The sequence below is a fragment of the Salvelinus namaycush genome, chromosome 15 (assembly GCF_016432855.1).
Source record: "Salvelinus namaycush isolate Seneca chromosome 15, SaNama_1.0, whole genome shotgun sequence".
NCBI lineage: Eukaryota > Metazoa > Chordata > Actinopteri > Salmoniformes > Salmonidae > Salvelinus > Salvelinus namaycush.
This window is the reverse complement of record NC_052321.1, coordinates 10,668,427-10,694,094: the sequence shown is the minus strand read 5'-3', so window position 1 is coordinate 10,694,094 and position 25,668 is coordinate 10,668,427.

The following is a 25,668-nucleotide window of genomic DNA, read 5'->3' as shown; positions in this document are numbered from 1 at the left end:
TGGAGCAGTGGCTTCTTCCTTGCTGAGCGGCCTTTCAGGTTATGTAGATATATGACTCGTTTTACTATGGATATATATTTTTTTGTACACGTTTCCCCTAGCATCTTCAGAAGGTCCTTTGCTGTGTTTCTGAGATTAATTTGCACTTTTCGGACCAAAGTACGTTAATCTCTAGGAGACAGAACGGGTCTCATCCTGAGCGGTATGACGGATGCGTGGTCCCATGGTGTTTAAACTTGTGTAATATTGTGAACGTGGTACCTTCAGGCATTTGGAAATTGCTCCCAAGGATGAACCAGACTTGTGGAGATGTACAATTTTTTTTCTGAGGTCTTGGCTGATTGCTTTTCATTATCCCATGATGTCAAGCAAAGAGGCACTGTAACGATTCTCGTCTGGTGAAGGAGAAGAGGACCAAAATGCAGCGTGGTAAGTGTTCGTCATAATTTCATTGAAAACTGAACACTACACAAAAATAACAACGAGGAGGAACTTAAAACTGTCCACCTTCTCCACTACTGTCCCGTCGATGTGGATAGGGGGCTGCTCCCTCTGCTGTTTCCTGTAGTCCACGATCATCTCCTTTGTTTTGTTGACGTTGAGTGTGAGGTTATTTTCCTGACACCACACTCAGAGGGCCCTCACCTCCTCCCTGTAGGCCGTCTCGTTGTTGTTGGTAATCAAGCCTACCACTGTAGTGTCGTCTGCAAACTTGATGATTGAGTTGGAGGCGTGCATGGCCACGCCGTCACGGGTGAACAGGGAGTACAGGAGAGGGCTGAGAATGCACCCTTGTGGGGCCCCAGTGTTGAGGATCAGCGGGGTGGAGATGTTGTTTCCTACCCTTACCACCTGGGGGCGGCCCATCAGGAAGTCCAGGACCCAGTTGCACGGGGGGGTGGGTCAAGACCCAGGGTCTTGAGCTTAATGACGAGTTTGGAGGGTACTATGTTGTTATATGCTGAGCTGTAGTCGATGAACAGCATTCTTACATAGGTATTCCTCTTTTCCAGATGGGTTAGGGCAGTGTGCAGTGTGATTGCGATTGCGTCGTCTGTGGACCTATTGGGGCGGTAAGCAAATTGGAGTGGGTCTAGGGTGTCAGGTAGTGTGGAGGTTATATGGTCCTTGACTAGTCTCTCAAAGCACTTCATGATGACAGAAGTGAGTGCTACGTGGCGAGTGAGTGCTACATTTAGCTCAGTTAACTTAGCTTTCTTGGGAACGGGAACAATGGTGGCCCTCTTGAAGCATGTGGGAACAGCAGACTGGGATAAGGATTGATTTAATATGTCTGTAAACACACCAGCCAGCTGGTCTGCGCATGCTCTGAGGACGGGGCTGGGGATACCGTCTGGGCCGACAGCCCTGCAAGGGTTAAAACGTTTAAATGTTTTACTCACGTTAGCTGCAGTGAAGGAGATCCCGCAGGTTTTGGTAGCGGGCCGTGTCAGTGGCACTGTATTGTCTTTAAAACTTCTTATGGCTGCAATCCCGTCACCGGGATCAATATGACAGCAGCCAGTGACAGTGCAGGGCGCCAAATTAAAAAAACAGAAATCTCATAATTAAAATTCCTCAGACATTCATGTGTTTTATATGATTTTAAAGGTAATCTTGTTGTTAATCCCACCAAAGTGTCCGATTTCAAATATGCTTTTCAGCGAAAGCACTACAAACGATTATGTTAGGTCACCACAAAACCACATTAAGCACAGCCATTTTTCCAGCGAAAGATAGCTTTCACAAAAACCAGAAATAGAGATAAAATTAATCACTAACCTTTGATTATCTTCATCAGATGACCCTCATCTGTTTGATAAAGTTCATATTTATATAAAAAAAATCTGAGTTTACATTGGCGCGTTACATTCACTAGTTGCAAAAACATCAAGTGATTTTGCATAGCCACATCGTTTCAACAGAAATACTCATCATAAATGTAGATGATAATACAAGTTATACACATGGAATTATAGATATACCTCTCCTTAATGCAACCGCTGTGTCAGATTTCAAAAAGACTTTACGGAAAAATAAACCATGCAATAATCTGAGACGGAGCTCAGAACAATAGCCAAATTAGCCGCCATGTTGGACTCAACAGAAACCAGAAAATACATGATAAATGTTTCCTTACCTTTGATGAACTTCATCAGAATGCAGTCCTAGGAATCCCAGGTCCACAATAAATGCTTGATTTGTTCGATAATGTCCGTTATTTATGTCCAATTAGCTACTTTCGAATTGTTTACCAAACGCCCTAACCAAAGTCTCAAAGCGTGTCCACTATAACGTGACGAAATGTCCAAAAGTTCCGTTACAGTCAGTAGAAACATGTCAAACGATGTACTGAATCAATCTTTAGAATGTTGTTAACATACATCTTGAATAATGTTCCAACCGGAGAATTACATCGACTTCAATTGACCGATGGAACGGAGCTCACTCTCACGTGAACGCGCGTGTTCAATGCGTGGGCACCTCATGGAAGTGATTACTCATTCCTGTCTCCTTCGGCCCCAATTCACATTGGAGTCATCAGACAAAGTTCTATTGACTGTTGACATCTAGTGGAAGCCGTAGGAAGTGAAAACCCATCCATATCTCTCTGTATTTTCAATGAGAGCTTGGTTGAAAATCTGGCACCCCCAGAAAATATCCAAACAGGAAGTGGAACTTCTCAGGTGTTTGCCTGCCATATGAGTTCTGTTATACTCACAGACATAATTCAAACAGTTTTAGAAACTTCAGAGTGTTTTCTATCCAATACTAATAATAATATGCATATATTAGCAACTATGACATAGGAGCAGGCCGTTTACTCTGGGCACCTCTGTGCGCCTTTCATCCAAGCTACTCAATACTGCCCCTTCAGCCATAAGAAGTTAAAGCGAGCAAAGAAGTTGTTTAGTTTGTCTGGGAGCAAGACATTGTGGCCGCGACGGGGCTGGTTTTCCTTTTGTAGTCCGTGATTGACTGTAGACCCTGCCACATACCTCTCGTGTCTGAGCTGTTGAATTTCGACTCTACTTTGTCTCTATACTGACGCTTAGCTTGTTTGATTGCTTTGCAGAGGGAATAGCTACACTGTTTGTATTCGGTCATGTTTCCGGTCGCCTTGCCCTGATTAAAAGCAGTGGTTCACGCTTTCAGTTTTGCGCGAATGCTGCCGTCAATCCATGGTTTCTGGTTGGGGAAGGTTTTAATAGTCGCTGTGGGTCCAACATCACCGATGCACTTGCTAATAAACTCGCTCACCGAATCAGCGTATTCATCAATGTTATTATCCGACGCTATGCGGAACATATCCCAGTCCACGTGATCGAAGCAATCTTGAAGCGTGGAATCCGATTGGTCGGACTAGCGTTGAACAATCAATCAATCAATCAATCAAGTTTATTTTATATAGCCCTTCGTACATTAGCTAATATCTCGAAGTGCTGTACAGAAACCCAGCCTAAAACCCCAAACAACAAGCAATGCAGGTGTAGAAGCACGGTGGCTAGGAAAAACTCCCTAGAAAGGCCAAAACATAGAAAGAAACCTAGAGAGGAACCAGGCTATGAGGGGTGGCCAGTCCTCTTCTGGCTGTGCCGGGTGGAGATTATAACAGAACAGACCTGAGCACGGGCGCTTCCTGTTTTAGTTTCTGTCTATAGGCTGGGAGCACTTGCTAATAAATTCGCTCACCGAATCAGCGTATTCATCAATGTTGTTGTCCGACGCTATGCGGAACATATCCCAGTCCACGTGATCGAAGCAATCTTGAAGCGTGGAATCCGATTGGTCGGACTAGCGTTGAATAGACCTGAGCACGGGCGCTTCCTGTTTTAGTTTCTGTCTATAGGCTGGGAGCAACAAAATGGAGTCGTGGTCAGATTTTCCGAAAGGAGGGCGGGGGAGGGCTTTGTATGCGTTGCGGAAGTTAGAATAACAATGATCCAGGGTTTTGCCAGCCTGGGTCGCGCATTCGATATGCTGAAAAGATTTAGGGAGCCTTGTTTTCAGATTAGCCTTGTTAAAATCCCCAGCTACAATAAAGGCAGCCTCGGGATATGTGGTTTCCAGTTTACATAGAGTTAAATTAAGTTCTTTCAGGGCCGTCGATGTGTCTGCTTGGGGGGGATATACACGACTGTGACTATGATCGAAGAGAATTCTCTTGGTAGATAATGCGGTCGGCATTTTATTGTAAGGAATTCTAGGTCAGGTGAACAAAAGGACTTGAGTTCCTGTATGTTGTTATGATCACACCACGTCTCGTTAATCATTAGGCATACATCCCCGCCCTTCTCCTTACCAGAGAGATGTTTGTTTCTGTCGGCGCAATGCGTGAAAAAATTAGGTGGCTGTACCGACTCTGATGACGTATCCCGAGTGAGCTATGTTTCCTTGAAACAAAGAACGTTGCAATATCTGACGTCTCTCTGGAAGGCAACCCTTGCTCGGATTTCGTCTACCTTGTTGTCAAGAGACTTAATATTGGCGAGTAGTATGCTCGGGAGCGGTGCGCGGTGTGCCCGTCTACGGAGCCTGACCAGAAGACCGCTCCATCTGCCCCTTCTGCAGAGCCGTTGTTTTGGGTCGCCAGCTGGGATCCGATCCATTGTCCTGGGTGGTGGACCAAACAGAGGATCCGCTTCGGGAACGTCGTATTCCTGGTCGTGATGTTGGTGAGTTGACGTTGCTCTTATATCCAATAGTTCCTCCCGACTCTATGTAATAAAACAGGCGGCCAGCTCTAGGAAGAGTCTTGGTGGTTCCAAACTTCTTCCATTTATGAATAATGGAGGCAACTGTGTTCTTGGGGATCTTCAATGCTGCAGAAATGTTTTGGTACTCTTACCCAGATCTGTGCCTCGACACAATCCGGTCTTGGAGATGTACGGACATTTTCTTTGACATCATGGCTTGGTTTTTGCACTGACATGCACTGTCAATTGTGGGACCTTATATAGACAGGTGTGTGCCTTTCCAAATCATGTCCAGTCAACTGAAATTACCCGAGGTGGACTCCAATTAAAATGTAGAAACATTTCAAGGATGATCAATGGAAACAGGATGCACCGGAGCTCAATTTCGAGTCTCAAAGCAATGGATCTGAATACCTACATAAATAAGGTATTTCTGTTTTTATATTTAATACATTTGCATAATGGGGTATTGTGTTTGGATTGGTTTCAGAGCTGGTAATGGGTGCACCTCAGCCACGCTCAAGGTCCTAAACGATATCATAACCGCCATCGATAAGAGACATTACTGTGCAGCCGTATTCATCGAGCTGGCCAAGGCTTTCGACTCTGTCAATCACCACATTCTTATCGGCAGACTCAACAGCCTTGGTTTCTCAAATGACTGCCTCGCCTGGTTCACCAACTACTTCTCTGATAGAGTTCAGTGTGTCAAATCGGAGGGCCTGTTGTCCATACCTCTGGCAGTCACTATGGGGGTGCCACAGGGTTCAATTCTCGGGCCGACTCTCTTCTCTGTATACATCAATGATGTGGCTCTTGCTGGTGATTCTCTGATCCACCTCTACGCAGACGACACCATTCTGTATACTTCTGGCCCTTCTTTGGACACTGTGTTAACTAACCTATGGGGGCAGCAGCATAGCCTAGTGGTTAGCGTGTTGGACTAGTAACCGAAAGGTTGCAAGATCGAATCCCCGAGCTGACAAGGTACAAATCTGTTGTTCTGCCCCTGAACAAGGCAGTTAACCCACTGATCCTAGGCCATCATTGAAAATAAGAATTTGTTCTTAACTGACTTGCCTAGTTAAATAAAGGTAAAATAAATTTAAAAAAATTTAAAATTCCAGACGAGCTTCAATGCCATACAACTCTTCTTCCGTGGCCTCCAACTGCTCTTAAATGCAAGTAAAACTAAATGCATGCTCTTCAACCGATCGCTGCCCACACCTGCCTACCCGTCCAGCATCACTACTCTGGACGGTTCTGACTTAGAATATGTGGACAACTACAAATACCTAGGTGTCTGGTTAGACTGTAAACTCTCCTTCCAGACTCACATTAAGCATCTCCAATCCAAAATTAAATCTAGAATCGGCTTCCTATTTCGCAACAAAGAATCCTTCACTCATGCTGCCAAACATACCCTCGTAAAACTGACCATCCTACCGATCCTCGATTTCGGCGATGTCATCGACAAAATAGCCTCCAACACTCTACTCAAGTGCCATCCGTTTTGTCACCAAAGCCTCATATACTACCCACCACTGGGTGATCTTGTATGATCTCGTTGGCTGGCCCTCGCTTCATATTCGTCGCCAAACCCACTGGCTCCAGGTCATCTACAAGTCTTTGCTAGGTAAAGCCTTATCTCAGCTCACTGGTCACCATAGCAGCACCCACCCGTAGCACGCGCTCCAGCAGGTATATCTCACTGGTCACCCCCAAAGCCAATTCCTCCTTTGGCCGCCTTTCCGTTCAATTCTCTGCTGCCAATGACTGGAACCAACTGCAAAAATCACTGAAGCTGGAGACTCATATCTCCCTCACTTGCTTTAAGCACCAGCTGTCAGAGCAGCTCACAGATCACTGCACCTGTACATAGGCCATCTGTAAATAGCCCATCCAACTACCTATTTATTTATTTATTTATCTTGCTCCATTGCACCCCAGTATCTCTACTTGCACATTAATCTTCTGCACATCTATCACTCCAGTGTTTAATTGGTATATTGTAATTACTTCGCCACCATCGCCTATTTATTGCCTTACCTTCCTTATCTTACCTCATTTTCACATACTGTATATAGACTTTTTCTACTGTATTATTAACTGTATGTTTGTTTATTCCATGTGTAACTCTGTGTTGTTGTTTGTGTCAAACTGCTTTGCTTTATCTTGGCCAGGTCGCAGTTGTAAATGAGAACTTGTTCTCAACTAGCCTACCTGGTTAAATAAAGGTGAAATAAAAAATAAAAAATAAAATAATTTGTGAGGAAAATGTTTTATTTAATCAATTTTAGAATAAGGCTGTAACATAAAGTCAAGGGGTATGAATACTTTCCAAATGCACTGTATATTGTTTTCTCCATTGTCACAAACTTCGTAGAAAATAGGGTGGTTGTGGGCCTGGGTATGAGCCTAGAAACAATATAACTAAGCAAAACTATGTCACACTTTGCATTACTGTGGCCTTATGACAGGGTAAGAGTGGAATAACCTATGCAAGTATGACTGTGGCCTTATGACAGGGTAAGAGTGGAATAACCTATGCAAGTATGACTGTGGCCTTATGACAGGGTAAGAGTGGAATAACCTATGCAAGTATGACTGTGGCCTTATGACAGGGTAAGAGTGGAATAACCTATGCAAGTATGACTGTGGCCTTATGACAGGGTAAGAGTGGAATAACCTATGCAAGTATGACTGTGGCCTTATGACAGGGTAAGAGTGGAATAACCTATGCAAGTATGACTGTGGCCTTATGACAGGGTAAGAGTGGAATAACCTATGCAAGTATGACTGTGGCCTTATGACAGGGTAAGAGTGGAATAACCTATGCAAGTATGACGTACAATTGGAATAGTGTCAGGACTTTCAGATATGCAGGAGATATTGTTATGAATTCAATTTGTTTGGAGAAAAGGTATACCTACCTGAAGCTGTATAGTTAGTGACTCTACAATAGTTAGAGATGCTAAATACCATGAAATAATGACACATTCATGTCAAAACAGTTTACCCTCTCTTTGAAATTAGCTAACTTTCTCCCAAACAGTTTTGCTTCTTATGATAGAATCTTGGTGTAAAATAGAGCATTATGAAAGGTTGAGAGTCTAAATTAAGTCACTCGTACATTTTTCTCCACTGTAATGTGAAAGCAATAGCCCAAGGGCATCCCTTAAAAAAAGAAGAAGACTACGACAAAACAAAAGCTTCTTTAAAATTTAATTACAGCTGTGCCAACATTCACATTTGATCATTTTCTTCTGTCATTTGCATCTTGGGTGAGCCCAGAAGATATACAAAGAAAGAAAGAGAGAGATAATACAGAGAGAGTGGGTGTCTTAGGTGGGCCCAGAAGATATACAAAGAAAGAAAGAGAGAGATAATACAGAGAGAGTGGGTGTCTTAGGTGGGCCCAGAAGATATACAAAGAAAGAAAGAGAGAGATAATACAGAGAGAGTGGGTGTCTTAGGTGGGCCCAGAAGATATACAAAGAAAGAAAGAGAGAGATAATACAGAGAGAGTGGGTGTCTTAGGTGGCCCAGAAGATATACAAAGAAAGAAAGAGAGAGATAATACAGAGAGAGTGGGTGTCTTAGGTGGGCCCAGAAGATATACAAAGAAAGAAAGAGAGAGATAATACAGAGAGAGTGGGTGTCTTAGGTGGGCCCAGAAGATATACAAAGAAAGAAAGAGAGAGATAATACAGAGAGAGTGGGTGTCTTAGGTGGGCCCAGAAGACTAATAAAGAGTGTGAGTAGTAGAGGGAGAGAGAAAGAGAGTTGGAGAAGGAAAGATTTTGTCATAGCGGAGCCCATTAGAGTGAAGAAGAATGCGAGAGAGAGAGAGAGAGAGAGAGAGAGAGAGAGAGAGAGAGAGAGAGAGAGAGAGAGAGAGAGAGGCAAGAGAGAAAGAGGAGAGAGAAAGAGCAAGATACAGCAAAAAAGAGAGAACGAAACAGACAGAGACACATTTTTTGTGCAACGACACTACTCCATGGGCTCAGTGGAGGAGGTGGTGTGATGTGCAGTGTGTTGCGGTGCGCTGATGTGCTTCTGCCTCCCTGGCGTGTGCAGACAGAGAGCCCAGCCCTAAAGCTCTGGCTGGGGCCCTGTGTTATTAGCTGCTGTCTGTCTGCCTGTCGTCCCCTCTGATAACCCCCCCCTCCCTGCTTCACCCTTCACCCAGCTCTCGTCTGGGACGAGGTGGCAGACTGCGTTAATGACTGATAATGTGTTAATTACCAGACCAAGAGAGAGAGAGAGACACAGAGATGGAGACAGAGCAAGGGAGACAGAGAAAGAGAGAGAGACAGAGAGAGAGAGAGAGAGAGAGAGAGAGAGAGAGAGAGAGAGAGAGAGAGAGAGAGAGAGACAGAGAGAGACAGAGAGAGAGAGAGAGAGAGAGAGAGAGAGCAACACACACAGCTGATGAGGGGCCTCATGCTCCTCAACACTCCTCATTTAGGCTCTTTGTTCCCCCTCATTCGCTCTGAATGGAGCTAGAGTACAAATGAGGGCCTCGGACTGCGGTGCTGCCTGTCATTAAGACGACAATAATAATGAAAAACTGTCATTATCATAATACTGCATGTCAAAGCGATTTGATGTGTCTTTAATTTCAATGGCAGAGGCACTTCGGGATAAGGATTCCTGGGCCGCGTATTCAGTCTGTTTTACGGTGCAGACACTTCACGTTTTCTACTCATTTAGCAGCTCATATCCCCCATAGAGCTTTTGATTTATCCCGGGCCTCCTACCGAAAGCAAATAGAAGCCTAATGAGAGTTAGTATTTCTTATTCCTCCCAAACACATTCATGAAACATGTTTTCCGAGCCACGATATCTAAACAAGTCTAAATATTTAATACCTTGTGTACACAAACATGGCCGAACCCAGTGGACCCACACCTGTGTAAACTCATAAAGCTCAGCTAAAAATGTGGAATGCCGGTCGGGTCCAGAAAATTGTTTTTATTCCTTTGAATTCTCTGCGGCGGTGTGAAGAAGGCAATTTTAGTTAGAGTGGAGAGATGACCGTGTGAGGACAGGATGCAGGCTGGGATCCAGGCGGAGCCGCTGTGGTGGCAAGAGCAGATGTGAGATTTATGACACAGAGAAGCGTCCTTGTTTTCCCATCATGCTTCGGCCCATCCGAGTGGAGCTGGGAGAAGTGCATGGGACAGAGCTGTACTAATCGTGTGCTACCGAGGGTAAGGGTGCAAGAAGGCAAAATGTCAGATAAAGTCTGACTACTCCAACTTGAGCAGGAGACTCTCAATACTCTCACCCAGCTCATAAACCACGCTGCACAGGAAAGGTTTTCTTTCAGCACGCGGTACCCAATGTTCCATATACTCTGCTCCCTCTGTCTCTCAGAAATAACAGACTTACTGTATTTCCAGAAATCCCAATTTCCTACAATAACATCTGACGGGCCAGTCTGGTGGGTAATCTTTGGATGTACCTTCATTCGAAACGATTTTATGCTAGCCTACAAGTAAATAGACATTTATAGTGAGCTCCAAATACAGTGAGCTCCAAAAGTATTGGGACAGTGACACATTTTGGTTGCTTTGCCTCTGTACTCAGATTTGAAATGATACAATGACTGTAAGGTTAAAGTGCAGAATGTCTTCTTTAACTTGAGGGTATTTCATTCATATCGGGTGAACCTTTTAGAAATTTCAGCACTTTTTGTAAATATTTCCCCCATTTTAGGGGACCAAAATTATTGGGACAATTTCACTTACAGTATATGTGTAACATTCACTTACATGGCATAAATATCAACCCCCCCCAAAAAACAATGCTAACCTCTCCAGTTATTGTAATGGTGAGAGGTTAGCATGTCTTGGGGTTTGATATTTGTGCGTCTGTAACTTTCTCATTATTAATTACGATTCATTCAGGACTATCCGTAGTCATGGTAGTATTCTCTTTGTAGAATACTACCATGTAGAAGTGTTTAGAAATATATTCTATTCTTATTTATAATAAAAGTTAAAAGTTATAATCTGAAAGTCAACGAAAACAAACAGCAAATGCATTCAACAAGTTTGTTGAGTCAGAATCTTGATGTACTCATTGCTAGGAATATGGGATCAAATACTAAACTTTTGACTACTTTAATACACATTTAAGTAAATTTGTCCCAATACTTTTGGTCCCCTAAAAAGAACAAAAAGGGCTGTAATTTCTAAACGATTCACCAGATATGGATGAACATACCCTCAAATTAAAGCTGACAGTCTGCACTGTTACCACATAGTCATTGTATCACCTAAAATCTAATGTTCTGGAGTACAGAGCCAAAATAACAAAAAATGTGTCACTGGCACAATACTTTTGGAGCTCACTGTAATGCATGGAAGACTTTTGAAAATGATGCACTGATCCCAGAAAAAGCTTGTTGACCCTACAAACTTGAACAGACAACCTGTAAGCACTAAGCAGACCCCACCACTGAGTTTCTCTGGGGGTAAGACGCAATGACGCTGTATGTGGTGCAACAACATACACCCTCATAACTGATGAATGGAGAGTGAAGCCGCGAAGTGGGCTGAAGTGTCTGAAGAGTGGGGCTGCCTTCACACGGCTCTGACCCTCATCTGGTGATCTCAGTGGTTGTTCATCGTTGTTCACACGCAGCAGGAACCAGTTAGCAATCAGGAGCAAAATGCTTCAAAGTTCACCGATCTGAACTCCGCTAACGTAATGATTCATCGGCGAGAGCATTCATAAACACATGAAGATTTCAACATTTTAAAGGCACTTTAAAAATCTGTTTAAACCTCTCGCTCAGAGCGTTAGGTCTATATTAGCATCTCTTCCTTGATTAAACCTTGATTGGGGACAAGTTGGCTGCAGTTAAACATTACCTTGAGTGAATACTCACGGATGTACTAACCTAATGCACATCACTTCAAAACCCCCTCCACATAAATCTAAAACTATCCTCCTTATAACATCGCTTTAATTGACTGCTAGGCTCATTTTTCTTGAATGTATGGCACTTAACATTTAGAGAGAGGGGAAGTGTGTTTTTTTCCTGCCTCCCTCCCTCCACGTCAATGCTTGTTTTGAGAAAAGAAACAGACATGGCTGGCAAATCCGAAGCTCCAGGCGATGTCTAGAACGGTGTCTGTTTTCCACTGTCCCAGTGCTGCTGAGTCTTAATGCATTTGGCACTTGGAACAGCATGTTGCTGCAGTTTTAGCATAACAATCTACGGCTTCCACCCAGGAACGGGCTCGGGGAATAGAGTAGAGACACAAAGTGTTTACAGACACACTACAATCCTCTCTCAAATAGCACAGGTGAGGAATTGAGAACAGTGGAAGTCAGGCAATAGTGGATGTGGGAGAATATGTTTTGCAAGATGAACGACTGTACTGTAGGGCCTATTTATATTATATCACTCTTTACAGAAAAATGCTTAGGAAGGGAGAATTTCGACATTATTAATTCCGGTCCAGCTCTCTTGGCTCTCATTCCTGATCTTTCAATGTGTTTTATAATTTGTATACTGGGAACTCAATAATATTAATATGTCAATACATTACAAATGACACTGTTGGTGTTAATGACAATCTGGGATTAGGGTTAGTTAGCAGTGTGGTTAAGGTTAGGGTTAGGCGTTAGGGTTTGTTAGCAGTGTGGTTAAGGTTAGGGTTAAGGTAAGGTTTAAAATCAGATTTGAGGACATTGTGGCTATGCCAGCTAGTGACCACTCTGCAGGGCTGCCTCTAGGGCAAGATTCATGACAACAAATTCCAACCTGCAGGAAGATCAATCGATTAGGTCCCGTTGCAGTGCACAGAATCAATGGGAGATACGTGGTGATGAGTTAACCTAAAAAGGCCTTTCTTGGATATCCTTTACAACCTGCTGTGTCTATCTGATAACCTCTCAGAAATCTCGGAAAAGAGTTGAGCGGGTGTCATGATGAAACGTTGGCTAATGTCAAAATGTTGAAGCATCTTAATTAACACTGGGGCTATAACTATGATCAAGGCTCCCTTGATGCGAGACACGGTAAAAGAGGAGAGCCATGGAAAACTGTGTAGAACCAATCCCTCTGCCTCAACCTTGCTCCTGGATCGATGGAAATCGATTTTCTGCTTTGGCACACACCTGAACGCTGTCAACAGGACATAAATGTGGTTCTCTTTTTTCTTTTCCTCCCTTATCCAGTATTTCTGATGCAATCCATATTTCCCCAACACGGTACATGAAAACCTCAGGAGTTTTTTTTGGCAGGAACAGTACCCTGCCATAAAACAGGGGAGTCTGTTTATGGTGGCCTCGCTTTAACTCTGTCAGCTTGACTGGAGACTGAAAGGGTTCTTTGAAAGGGGGAACAGACACGAGGCCTTCTCTCGTTACTCCTCAGCCTTTCACGGTTGACCTGCTTTTTAACTTCTGATCTGGATTAGCAGAAGATAATTTGGGAGAGAGCGAAGGAGGCATGTTAGAGAGGAGAGTGTGAGAGGGTTACAGGTTACAGTCCACTGTTGTCGTTCACGTACTGACTCAGAGTTGACACCGCCGCTCCAGAGAATTACTGGTGCGGCAGGCAGCCCGATGCCTCATTCTCGGAGTAGTTCCTAGTCTTCCCACTCTGCTGATTCCGAGAGTTCCCGAGGTTCTCAATTGACTTGTTAGCGATAGTGCCGAGTTAGCAGAGTGCCCCCTCGCTAGGGGAGAGAGCCACGCTCAGTGATAAATCCATTTTAATCCTCCCCTGTTTTATTTTCTCCCGTCAAACTCCGCTCCCCGTCCCTCCATTCAGGCTTGTTTACCTGGCAAGCCGAGTGTGACTAAAGAAAATCCCCACCGCCCGAGATGGTATTGGAGAAAGGAGGGGGCGTGGGGGGATTGAGCAGGTTAAGGGGGGTTGGGTTGGAGAAGGGGGAGAGCAGTATTACCTAAAGCTGTAACCCTCTTACCCCATTCAGCCCCCAAATGGTTAATTATCATGTGCAGCCTAGTGGAGATGAAATAAGGGAGAATTTCACACTAACACCCACACAGGGAGTTGACAGGCTGCAGACAACATAGCGCCGCTGCTCTGCTTTTAATCTGGGCTAATCAGGAAAGAAAATAAATACACTTCTAGCATGACAGACATATACTATATATACAAAAGTATGTGGACACCCCTTCAAATTAGTGGATTCGGCTATTTCAGCCACACCCGTTGCTGACAGGAGTATAAAATCGAGCACACAGCCATGCAATCTCCATAGACAAACATTGTCTGTAGAATGGCCTTACTGAAGAGCTCAGTGACTTTCAACGTGGCACCGTCATAGAATGCCATCTTTCCAACAAGTCAGTACGTCAAAGTTCTGCCCTGCTAGAGCTGACCTGGTCAACTGAAGTGCTGTTATTGTGAATTGGAAACATCTAGGAGCAACAATGGCTCAGCCGCAAAGTGGTAGGCCACAAGCTCACAGAATGGGACCATCAAGTGCTGAAGCGCATAGCGTGTAAAAATGGTCTGTTCTCGGTTGTAACACTCACTACCGAGTTCCAAACTGCCTCTGGAAGCAACGTCAGCACAATAATTGTTCGTCGGGAACTTCATGAAATAGGTTTCCATGGCCGAGCAGCCACACACGAGCATAAAATCCTCATGCGCAATGGCAAGCGTCGACTGGAGTGGTGTAAAGCTCGCCGCCATTGAACTCTGGAGCAGTGGAAACACATTCTCTGGAGTGATGAATCACATGTCACCATCTGGCAGGCCGACGGATGAATATCGGTTTGGCGGATGCCAGGAGAACGCTACCTGCCCCAATGCATAGTGCTAACTGTAAAATTTAGTGGAGGAGGAATAATGGTCTGGGGCTGTTTTTCATGATTCGGGCTATGTCCATTTGTTCTAGTGAAGGGAAATATTAACGTTACAGCATACAAGGTCCATACAGAAATGGTTTGTTGAGATTGGTGTGGAAGAACTTGACTGGCCTTCACAGAGCCCTGACCTCAACCCCATCGAACCCCTTAATGATGAATTGGAACGCTGACTGCGAGCCAGGTCTATTCGCCAACAGCAGTGACCGACCTCACTAATGCTCTTGTGACCGAATCCCCATGGCAATGTTCCAATATCTGGTGGAAAGCCTTCCCAGAAGAGAGGAGGCTGTTATAGCAGCAAACGGGGGACCAACTATTAATTGCCATGATTTTGGAATGAGATGTTCAGGTGTCCACATACTTTTGGTCATGGAGTGTATATCTGAGGCTCGCCTTAGGCGGAGTGATTAGACCACAGTGCATGTGTTCTAGTTTTTAAACATGTCTGCTCTTCATTTGGAGAAGTAAGGTTATAATATGGGCGGTAGCAGCCCAGAGGTGAAGAGGTTAAATTATTGGATGGATTTCTCAGAGACATCGATCACCCCCAAATTTCATTCGCAGGTCATCCCAGTCTTAAAGGCAGACCTTATGAAGGATCCAGAAAGGCAATGCCTTGAAAAGTGGGTCAGATCTGACAAATCAACTGTTTGCAACTAATCCGTCAAAGTTGCCACATAGCTTAGCATAAATATTTAATTAGCTGTTAGCTGAGGAGTCAGACTATGAAAAAACAACCATTTGAAAAGACAAAGTCTTCTACAGCGATTCTGCATGGCCTCTGCTCAACCACAGAAGAATACACAGTTGTCCTGTTCCTCTGAGATTCCCTAGTCTACTCATAACACAGTAATGAAATTGAAAAAATGAGCAGGAAAAGACAGTCAGACAGGCAGCAAAAATAACTGATTTATACTTTCAACTGGCTGTAAAGGATCACGACTGTTGCATCTCTAGCTTTGTGGGGCATAGAGGAAATAAATAATATTTGTGGGGATGAGTTACATGTGTAAGTCACAGATAGGGCTGCTCTCTTAGAACAGGGGGTCTTTGGCCACATTAAAAGGAAGGAGGGAGGAGAAAAGGAATGAATCACAAAGTATCAGTCAGTGATCGGTGCAGTCAGTGGCCAGGGTAATGAATCCATTTTAAAAGACATTTCGAGCATCATTGAGAAGCTGTGGAATATGGTCCCCAGTTATGTGCTAGTAGAATTCACACACACACATCAGAAGGCATTCTGGGCCACACACTTATATTGTCACGGCCAATATTGGATTTCACAGTCCTGCGATAGGTAAGTACAATTCAATTAAATGATTCCAAATCCGCTGTATCCCGTCTTCCCTAGTTACTGACTGGAACACAGGATGTACCCGTCTTCCGTAGTTACTGACTGGTACACAGGATGTACCCGTCTTCCGTAGTTACTGACTGGTACACAGGATGTACCCGTCTTCTGTAGTTACTGACTGGAACACAGGATGTACCCGTCTTCTGTAGTTACTGACTGGAACACAGGATGTACCCGTCTTCTGTAGTTACTGACTGGAACACAGGATGTACCCGTCTTCTGTAGTTACTGACTGGTACACAGGATGTACCCGTCTTCTGTAGTTACTGACTGGTACACAGGCTGTACCCGTCTTCTGTAGTTACTGACTGGTACACAGGATGTACCCGTCTTCTGTAGTTACTGACTGGTACACAGGATGTACCCGTCTTCTGTAGTTACTGACTGGAACACAGGATGTACCCGTCTTCTGTAGTTACTGACTGGAACACAGGATGTACCCGTCTTCTGTAGTTACTGACGGGAACACAGGATGTACCCGTCTTCTGTAGTTACTGACTGGTACACAGGATGTACCCGTCTTCTGTAGTTACTGACTGGTACACAGGATGTACCCGTCTTCTGTAGTTACTGACTGGAACACAGGATGTACCCGTCTTCTGTAGTTACTGACTGGAACACAGGATGTACCCGTCTTCTGTAGTTACTGACTGGTACACAGGATGTACCCGTCTTCTGTAGTTACTGACTGGAACACAGGATGTACCCGTCTTCTGTAGTTACTGACTGGAACACAGGATGTACCCGTCTTCTGTAGTTACTGACTGGAACACAGGATGTACCCGTCTTCTGTAGTTACTGACTGGAACACAGGATGTACCCGTCTTCTGTAGTTACTGACTGGAACACAGGATGTACCCGTCTTCTGTAGTTACTGACTGGAACACAGGATGTACCCGTCTTCTGTAGTTACTGACTGGAACACAGGATGTACCCGTCTTCTGTAGTTACTGACTGGTACACAGGATGTACCCGTCTTCTGTAGTTACTGACTGGTACACAGGATGTACCCGTCTTCTGTAGTTACTGACTGGTACACAGGATGTACCCGTCTTCCGTAGTTACTGACTGGTACACAGGATGTACCCGTCTTCTGTAGTTACTGACTGGTACACAGGCTGTACCCGTCTTCCGTAGTTACTGACTGGTACACAGGATGTACCCGTCTTCTGTAGTTACTGACTGGAACACAGGATGTACCCGTCTTCTGTAGTTACTGACTGGTACACAGGATGTACCCGTCTTCTGTAGTTACTGACTGGAACACAGGATGTACCCGTCTTCTGTAGTTACTGACTGGTACACAGGATGTACCCGTCTTCTGTAGTTACTGACTGGAACACAGGATGTACCCGTCTTCTGTAGTTACTGACTGGAACACAGGATGTACCCGTCTTCTGTAGTTACTGACTGGTACACAGGCTTAATCTCTTCAATGACAACAGAGAAAACAACCTGCAGATTTTAGACATAAAAAAGCCAGTTGCTTGGTGAGTGTTTGAGAGTTTTTTTTAACGTTAGCTGTGTTTTTGTATTCAGACGGTGGTGTTGCGATCACTGAGCTGTAGCAGCGGGGAACCCAACCTTACCCAGACGGGGCTAATTTGGTGGGGATCACTGGGTAACCCCCTCACCCCCAGATGAGGTGGCAGTTGACAAAACCTTAATTTCCTCTTGTTATTGTAGAGATGGGAGCGGAGAGCAGAGCGGAGACAGAGAGCCAGCCCGTGGTCCGGCTTAAGGACAGTGGGGGCTAAAAGGTGAAGGCATGAAGGCAACGCTCCAGTGAACTTCAGGACCTGATAAAAAGGGATGCGACCTGGGCTTGGCGAGGCAGTGGGGCTTATCGCCACAGCAGCAGAGGCTTTGGGGAGAAGATCCAGGGGTGTGAACCAGCAACTAGCTTTTCCCAGGCACTGCTCAACTGAGGCTCTGCTCAACTGACCCCAGCTAAGCGGGACCGCATCAATTAATAGAAGTTGAAGTTAAGAAGTTGTGGTGCAGCAAAAAAAAGTACTATTTCTCTTTGTTTGTGTGCTTAAGGTGTTTCTAACATGTGGCTAATGAAGGCATGTTACGCCCTGCATGGCTAATACAGCTGTGCTAATGTATAGTTCCTGATTTTAATTGCTTGTAATTAACTTGAGCCCAATTAGCAAGAGAGATAATCAATAGGTGTTGATCAACACTGAGGTGCACTCTCTCGCTCAGTGGGGGTGGGGTGTACACTTATGGGGGGGCAAGTACATAGCACAGTGGTGCAATAGGTAGCATAATCAACCTGTTGCTTGCATATTTATGGAAATGCATACATCACCATCGCCCCCACCACGGATGATTGTGTGTTGAACGCTCTCCCTTCTGGGTACCTCTGGCCCATGCTTACACTATACAGTATACTCTGGCCCTTATTTACACTATACATTATACTCTGGCCCATCCTTACACTATACAGTATACTCTGGCCCTTATTTACACTATACATTATACTCTGGCCCATGCTTACACTATACAGTATACTCTGGCCCTTATTTACACTATACATTATACTCTGGCCCATGCTTACACTATACAGTATACTCTGGCCCTTATTTACACTATACATTATACTCTGGCCCATGCTTACACTATACAATATACTCTGGCCCGTATTTACACTATACAATATACTCTGGCCCATGCTTACACGATACATTATACTCTGGCCCATGCTTACACTATACAGTATACTCTGGCCCTTATTTACACTATACATTATACTCTGGCCCATGCTTACACTATACATTATACTCTGGCCCATGCTTACACTATACAGTATACTCTGGCCCTTATTTACACTATACATTATACTCTGGCCCATGCTTACACTATACATTATACTCTGGCCCATGCTTACACTATACAATATACTCTGGCCCGTATTTACACTATACATTATACTCTGGCCCATGCTTACACTATACAATATACTCTGGCCCATGCTTACACTATACATTATACTCTGGCCCATGCTTACACTATACATTATACTCTAGCCCTTATTTACACTATACATTATACTCTGGCCCATGCTTACACGATACATTATACTCTGGCCCATACTTACACGATACATTATACTCTGGCCCATGCTTACACTATACATTATACTCTGGCCCATGCTTACACTATACATTATACTCTGGCCCATGCTTACACTATACAGTATACTCTGGCCCCTATTTACACTATACATTATACTCTGGCCCATGCTTACACTATACAGTATACTCTGGCCCGTATTTACACTATACATTATACTCTGGCCCATGCTTACACTATACAGTATACTCTGGCCCGTATTTACACTATACAATATACTCTGGCCCATGCTTACACGATACATTATACTCTGGCCCTTATTTACACTTTACATTATACTCTGGCCCATGCTTACACTATACAATATACTCTGGCCCGTATTTACACTATACAGTATACTCTGGCCCATGCTTACACTATACATTATACTCTGGCCCTTATTTACACTATACAGTATACTCTGGCCCATGCTTACACGCTACATTATGCTCTGGCCCATGCTTACACTATACAGTATACTCTGGCCCTTATTTACACTATACATTATACTCTGGCCCATGCTTACACGCTACATTATGCTCTGGCCCATGCTTACACTATACAGTATACTCTGGCCCTTATTTACACTATACATTATACTCTGGCCCATGCTTACACTATACATTATACTCTGGCCCATGCTTACACTATACAGTATACTCTGGCCCATGCTTACACTATACATTATACTCTGGCCCATGCTTACACTATACAGTATACTCTGGCCCATGCTTACACTATACATTATACTCTGGCCCATGCTTACACTATACATTATACTCTGGCCCATGCTTACACTATACAATATACTCTGGCCCATGCTTACACTATACATTATACTCTGGCCCATGCTTACACTATACAGTATACTCTGGCCCGTATTTACACTATACAGTATACTCTGGCCCATGCTTACACGCTACATTATGCTCTGGCCCATGCTTACACTATACAGTATACTCTGGCCCTTATTTACACTATACATTATACTCTGGCCCATGCTTACACTATACATTATACTCTGGCCCATGCTTACACTATACATTATACTCTGGCCCATGCTTACACTATACATTATACTCTGGCCCATGCTTACACTATACATTATACTCTGGCCCATGCTTACACTATACATTATACTCTGGCCCATGCTTACACTATACAGTATACTCTGGCCCATGCTTACACTATACAGTATACTCTGGCCCGTATTTACACTATACAATATACTCTGGCCCATGCTTACACGATACATTATACTCTGGCCCATGCTTACACTATACAGTATACTCTGGCCCTTATTTACACTATACATTATACTCTGGCCCATGCTTACACTATACAATGTACTCTGGCCCGTATTTACACTATACAATATACTCTGGCCCATGCTTACACGATACATTATACTCTGGCCCATGCTTACACTATACAGTATACTCTGGCCCTTATTTACACTATACATTATACTCTGGCCCATGCTTACACTATACAGTATACTCTGGCCCTTATTTACACTATACATTATACTCTGGCCCATGCTTACACTATACAGTATACTCTGGCCCTTATTTACACTATACATTATACTCTGGCCCATGCTTACACTATACATTATACTCTGGCCCATGCTTACACTATACAGTATACTCTGGCCCTTATTTACACTATACATTATACTCTGGCCCATGCTTACACTATACATTATACTCTGGCCCATGCTTACACTATACAATATACTCTGGCCCGTATTTACACTATACATTATACTCTGGCCCATGCTTACACTATACAATATACTCTGGCCCATGCTTACACTATACAGTATACTCTGGCCCTTATTTACACTCTACATTATACTCTGGCCCATGCTTACACTATACAGTATACTCTGGCCCATGCTTACACTATACAGTATACTCTGGCCCTTATTTACACTATACATTATACTCTGGCCCTTATTTACACTATACATTATACTCTGGCCCATGCTTACACTATACATTATACTCTGGCCCATGCTTACACTATACATTATACTATGGCCCATGCTTACACGATACATTATACTATGGCCCATGCTTACACGATACATTATACTCTGGCCCATGCTTACACTATACAATATACTCTGGCCCATGCTTACACTATACATTATACTCTGGCCCATGCTTACACTATACATTATACTCTAGCCCTTATTTACACTATACATTATACTCTGGCCCATGCTTACACGATACATTATACTCTGGCCCATACTTACACGATACATTATACTCTGGCCCATGCTTACACTATACATTATACTCTGGCCCATGCTTACACTATACATTATACTCTGGCCCATGCTTACACTATACATTATACTCTGGCCCGTATTTACACTATACAGTATACTCTGGCCCATGCTTACACGATACATTATACTCTGGCCCATGCTTACACTATACAGTATACTCTGGCCCTTATTTACACTATACATTATACTCTGGCCCATGCTTACACTATACAATATACTCTGGCCCGTATTTACACTATACAGTATACTCTGGCCCATGCTTACACTATACATTATACTCTGGCCCGTATTTACACTATACATTATACTCTGGCCCATGCTTACACTATACAGTATACTCTGGCCCATGCTTACACTATACATTATACTCTGGCCCTTATTTACACTATACATTATACTCTGGCCCATGCTTACACTATACATTATACTCTGGCCCATGCTTACACTATACATTATACTCTGGCCCATGCTTACACTATACATTATACTCTGGCCCATGCTTACACGATACATTATACTCTGGCCCATGCTTACACTATACATTATACTCTGGCCCATGCTTACACTATACATTATACTCTGGCCCATGCTTACACTATACAATATACTCTGGCCCGTATTTACACTATACAGTATACTCTGGCCCATGCTTACACGCTACATTATGCTCTGGCCCATGCTTACACTATACAGTATACTCTGGCCCTTATTTACACTATACATTATACTCTGGCCCATGCTTACACTATACATTATACTCTGGCCCATGCTTACACTATACATTATACTCTGGCCCATGCTTACACTATACAGTATACTCTGGCCCTTATTTACACTATACATTATACTCTGGCCCATGCTTACACGCTACATTATGCTCTGGCCCGTATTTACACTATACAGTATACTCTGGCCCATGCTTACACTATACAGTATACTCTGGCCCTTATTTACACTATACATTATACTCTGGCCCATGCTTACACTATACATTATACTCTGGCCCATGCTTACACTATACAGTATACTCTGGCCCTTATTTACACTATACATTATACTCTGGCCCATGCTTACACTATACAGTATACTCTGGCCCTTATTTACACTATACATTATACTCTGGCCCATGCTTACACTATACAGTATACTCTGGCCCTTATTTACACTATACATTATACTCTGGCCCATGCTTACACTATACAGTATACTCTGGCCCTTATTTACACTATACATTATACTCTGGCCCATGCTTACACTATACATTATACTCTGGCCCTTATTTACACTATACAGTATACTCTGGCCCTTATTTACACTATACATTATACTCTGGCCCATGCTTACACTATACAGTATACTCTGGCCCTTATTTACACTATACATTATACTCTGGCCCATGCTTACACTATAAAATATACTCTGGCCCGTATTTACACTATACAGTATACTCTGGCCCATGCTTACACGATACATTATACTCTGGCCCATGCTTACACTATACATTATACTCTGGCCCATGCTTACACTATACATTATACTCTGGCCCATGCTTACACTATACATTATACTCTGGCCCATGCTTACACTATACAGTATACTCTGGCCCTTATTTACACTATACATTATACTCTGGCCCATGCTTACACGCTACATTATGCTCTGGCCCATGCTTACACTATACAGTATACTCTGGCCCTTATTTACACTATACATTATACTCTGGCCCATGCTTACACTATACAGTATACTCTGGCCCTTATTTACACTATACAATATACTCTGGCCCTTATTTACACTATACAGTATACTCTGGCCCATGCTTACACGCTACATTATGCTCTGGCCCATGCTTACACTATACAGTATACTCTGGCCCTTATTTACACTATACAATATACTCTGGCCCTTATTTACACTATACAGTATACTCTGGCCCATGCTTACACGCTACATTATGCTCTGGCCCATGCTTACACTATACAGTATACTCTGGCCCTTATTTACACTATACATTATACTCTGGCCCATGCTTACACTATACAGTATACTCTGGCCCTTATTTACACTATACATTATACTCTGGCCCATGCTTACACTATACATTATACTCTGGCCCATGCTTACACTATACATTATACTCTGGCCCATGCTTACACTATACATTATACTCTGGCCCATGCTTACACGATACATTATACTCTGGCCCATGCTTACACTATACATTATACTCTGGCCCATGCTTACACGATACATTATACTCTGGCCCATGCTTACACTATACATTATACTCTGGCCCATGCTTACACTATACATTATACTCTGGCCCATGCTTACACTATACATTATACTCTGGCCCATGCTTACACTATACATTATACTCTGGCCCATGCTTACACTATACAGTATACTCTGGCCCTTATTTACACTATACATTATACTCTGGCCCATGCTTACACTATACAGTATACTCTGGCCCTTATTTACACTATACATTATACTCTGGCCCATGCTTACACTATACATTATACTCTGGCCCATGCTTACACTATACAGTATACTCTGGCCCATGCTTACACTATACATTATACTCTGGCCCATGCTTACACTATACATTATACTCTGGCCCTTATTTACACTATACATTATACTCTGGCCCATGCTTACACTATACATTATACTCTGGCCCATGCTTACACTATACAGTATACTCTGGCCCTTATTTACACTATACATTATACTCTGGCCCATGCATACACTATACATTATACTCTGGCCCATGCTTACACTATACAGTATACTCTGGCCCTTATTTACACTATACATTATACTCTGGCCCATGCTTACACTATACATTATACTCTGGCCCATGCTTACACTATACAGTATACTCTGGCCCTTATTTACACTATACATTATACTCTGGCCCATGCTTACACTATACAATATACTCTGGCCCGTATTTACACTATACATTATACTCTGGCCCATGCTTACACTATACATTATACTCTGGCCCATGCGTACACTATGCATTACTACTACTAGATTCATTCTAGTACTAGATCTAGTACTAGATTCATTCTCTGATCCTTTGCTTGGGTGGAGAACATGTCAGTTCATGCTGCAAGAGCTCTGATAGTTTGGAGGATGTCCTCCGGAAGATGTCATAATTACTGTGTAAGTCTATTGAAGGTTTGTACAATGTTTTGTGCTGCTACCATGTTGTGCTGCTGCCATGTTGTGTTGCTACCATATTGTTGTCATGTTGTGTTGCTACCATGCTGTGTTGTCATGTGTTGTTGCCATGCTATGTTGTTGTCTTAGGTCTCTCTTTATGTAGTGTTGTGGTGTCTCTCTTGTCGTGATATGTGTTTTGTCTTATATTTATTTAGTATTTTTTATTTTTAATCCTAGAACCCATCTCCGTAGGAGGCATTCATTGTAAATAAGAAGTTATTCTTAACTGACTTGCCAAGTTAAATACAGGTTAAAAAAATTATAATAAATGGGGTGAGAACCACGAGCCTCCTAGGTTATGTATTGAAGTCAATGTACCCAGAGGAGGACGGAAACTATCTGTCCTCCGGCTACACCATGGGGTTACCCTACAGAGTGCTGTTGAGGCTACTGTAGACCATTGCACAACAGTGTGTTTTAATTAATTATTTGGTGACGTGAATATATTTAGTATAGTTTTATCTAAAAAATGATAGCTTTTTTAATGTTTTGGGGGAGGGGGGGATTCACTGAGGAGAATGAGGAGCCTCCACTGCGGTATACCCTGGTCCTTGCTTACACTACATATACATTTGAGTTATTTTGCAAACGCTCCTATCCAGAGCGACTCATCTGCTGACTGCAGATTACATAGACACCTGAGTGACACATCCACACGCATGTCAAAGGTTCTCCGTCAGGGAGGAAGATGGGAGGAGGATCCATGGCAAGCGGCGGCGGAGGGAAAGGAATTGGAGAGAAATTGAAAGAGATGTAGGGGAAGATGAAGATAGAGGGTGGTTTTGCTGAGTATGGGGAAATCATTGGAGGGTATGCCATGTTCTTCACCTGTCCTAGTTACAGTTTTAGAGTTCTTTAATGAAACACAAATTAACAATGAAAACTTAGGTAGTAATGAGGTGGTAACCCATGATGCTTTGCAGACATCTCTCATCAGCCACATGATAATGTGTCAGAGAGAGAGAGAGAGAGACAGAGAGAGAGAGAGAGAGACAGAGAGAGAGAGAGAGAGAGAGAGAGAGAGAGAGAGAGAGAGAGAGAGAGAGCGAGAGACAGAGACAGAGAGAGAGAGAGAGAGAGAGAGAGAGAGA